This window comes from Coenobita brevimanus, chromosome 98 (genome assembly GCF_032717465.1).
Source record: "Coenobita brevimanus isolate Jiangsu-jjx chromosome 98, ASM3271746v2, whole genome shotgun sequence".
Taxonomy (NCBI): Eukaryota; Metazoa; Arthropoda; class Malacostraca; order Decapoda; family Coenobitidae; genus Coenobita; species Coenobita brevimanus.
Window position 1 is genome coordinate 34956697 of NC_137051.1, and position 3364 is coordinate 34960060.

Below are 3364 nucleotides of genomic sequence, written 5' to 3' on the forward strand. Positions count from 1 at the left end.
GGTTTCCGGAGTAACAGGAAGCCATTAGACTTGTCACAAAGTGTAGAGACACTTGAAATGGAAGGAAGAGAGCAGTAATAAAAAGTGACAGGAAGGAAAGAGAGAAGTTGGAAGCAAAGAGGCATGATACAGAAACAGAATACTGTACTGTAATAAAGGTGAAGGATGAAAAAGGTGACACAGCATCATGTGAGTGGGTGATGACTGCCACCAAACTACCATTATTGCCTAAGTACTGTATCATTCATAAAAGCTCCAAGCATGCATCAGCCTTGGTTACCTAATGGTGGCCCTCAACGATGCTCGATCTCTGCCAGCCTCCCTATTCAGTTCTTCAGTAACATATTCAGCATTATATGCGCATCCCCTATGTACCCCTTCATATCCTTGAACTGCTTCATCCACATGGCCATTTAAGTCCCTCCTAAAACTACAATCTCATCATCCCCCATACCACTTACCACATGCATCAAGACATCCCAGAATTTATCTTTCTCTACAACATCCAAGGTGGTCTGCGGAGCATACGCTGATTTGAATGAAATCATAAGTTTACCAAACAATATTATAACCAATAAATTTGCTATTTAACCCTCAGTTTGTTTTGGATATGAAACATGATTCTTCATATGGTTTTCTGGTATGATTAATTTGATTACAGGTAAATGCATGTAATACTGCCCCTTCATTCAAGGCATTTTTACTTTTGTGAACTTAGCTATTTGTGTAATGCTGTATGGTGGTGAGACTTGGGCAGTAATGGAAGAGGATATCAGAACTGGTTCTCAAACTGGAAGCCATGGCCCCCAAGGAGGCTACAGAAGGACTGTAGGGGGGCCATAGCAGGCTAGTGTAAGCAGTAAATCAGTGTGTGTCTGCAACAAAATTTTATTTTCATCATTATTTGTGAGGGGCTTGAGAGAAAACCAAAGGGTGACCACGAAGACGTTAAGATCCCCAAAAGTGGGGAATGAAGTACCGTTACTGTATGAGAAACACTGTTCATTAAACAGATGTGTAGTGTGTCCCTGAATGCAAGGCCTGGGGGGGGGGGGCTAGGCTTAAGACTGAAGAGGAGGGATGGGTCTGGAGCGTATTGGTGTTGCAATGAGGAGGGGCAGACTGAGATGGTCTGAGCATGTGGAGAGGATGAAGAATAACAACTGGGTATGGACAGTGAGAAGTGTGAATGTCGGGGGCAGAGCTGCATGAGGTAGACCGAAAATGACCTGGAATGAGGTCACAGAGTGTGACCTCAGTGACAAGAGAATGGACAGGGAGGCTGGCAGAGATCAAGCAGCATGGAAAGCAGCCATCAGACGACCAAGGTCAACGCATGCAAGCATGGTAGAGCCCCTATAAATGATGATATGATACGAAACAATAACATCTACCTCCAGATGATTTTATTCAACTTGGAAATATTCTCTGCTAGTGATAGACTAAAAGGGTTAATGAAAGTGTATCATTTTGGAATTACACCATACTACTGAAGAATGAAATTTAAATGTTTACCATTTAGTTTACATCCAATAATGTTAAGCAATTTCTTTTCAATGCTCATCCATCACAAATGCATCTTTTAGAACCGGTATTGGAATTTATTAATAAGGATGTGGGGGAAGGGGTATTCTAGCTCGCTCCATCAGTAAATTTTTACCCTTACACCGTACTCATGTTGGTAATATTTAATAGGTCTAAAGCATAACACCTATATTTCTAAGCAAATCATGATTTGAAAACTATCTATCTATCTATCTATTGCCAGACACCGTAATCCCATAATGGGGGGCCACAAACAAACTGCCTCCATGTCGCCCTGTCCCCGGCCATTTCACTGCCCTGCTCCCACCTCACACCCCCCCCCTCTCTCATATACCTCTTAACTCTATCCCTCCATCTCATCCTTGGCCTCCCGCTCCCTCTCGCCCCCCCTCCACCTCACTCACAACACTCCTTGTCAGTTGATCACTCTCCATCCTCTTCACATGGCCAAACCATCTCAATGTGTTTCTCCTAACGTTTCCTATCACATCCACATCCACACCACAACACTCCTTCATTTCCTCATTTATCAGCCTGTCTCTTCATGTGACTCCACACACTCCTCTCAAATAACTCATTTCCACTGCTCTCACTCTTGACTTGTGTCCCTCCAACATGGTCCAAGCTTCATCTCATTCATTCATTCATTGCCAGATGCCATGTATCCCAAACAGGGTGGCCAACGGATTAGAGTTAATTGTTTTACAGGGAGGGGCACTAATCCTCCACCAACCCCACTTGACATGTAGGCTTCCACATATTAGGGTTAGTATCACAATACTGTCATGCAGTACCATAACTTTTTCACTTTCATGCTCACTTCCTTGTTTCTTATCACTGCTTTCAAAGAGCCAGCAACCTTTCTTCCTTGTTGTGCCCCTTCAAGAATTTCACCCTCTAAACTTCCATCCTTACTCATCACACTATCTAAGCACTTAAATGCACTCACATTTTCCATTTCCTCCTCATCCAACCTCATTGTACATTCAGTGACTTCATTTCTCTCGAAGACCATAACTTTATTTTTCCCAACATTTACCTTTAGATTCCATTTTTTACACAATCTCCCAAACTCATTAATCAAGCCTTGCAGCTCCCCTTCATCTTCATTTAACAACTCAGTATCATCTGCAAACAACAGTACAGGGAGTTTCCACACTGCCCTCTCTCCCACATCCACTGCCCAACCCTGTATCTCCTTTATAACCTCATCCTTGTACAGACTGAACAACCATGGAGACATGACACATCCCTGTTTCAATCCAACCTTCAAACAGAAAAAATCAATCAGTTAACTGCCTATACACACTGCAGCCTTAGCACCCTCATATATTCTCTTCATGGCATTCAACAACTTCCCATTTACTCCATATATTCTTAATATATACTTTCCACAGTCCTTGTCTATCCACCCTGGCATATGCTTTCTCCTAATCCATGTAGGCCACATACAACTTCTTTCCCTTCTCTACAAACTTTTCCATTAAAGACCTAAGAATGCATATCTGATCTACACAACCTCTTCCCTTCCTAAAACCTCCCTGTTCTTCTCCAACTAATTCCTGAAATTTTCCTAACTCTGTCAATAAGTATCCTTCAATATACTTTCCTTATTACACAAAGAAGACAAATGCCCCTATGATTACCGTACCACAAACTTCTTTCTCCCTTTTTCCTTTGTAGAGGGGAATAATTATGCCTGACTTCCTATCCTCTGGGACTTTACCTCCCTCCCAGGCCAATCTGCAAATCCACATCCATTCTACTACTCTCTTTCCCCCATGCTTTAGTATTTCACCACACACTCCATCAATTCCTG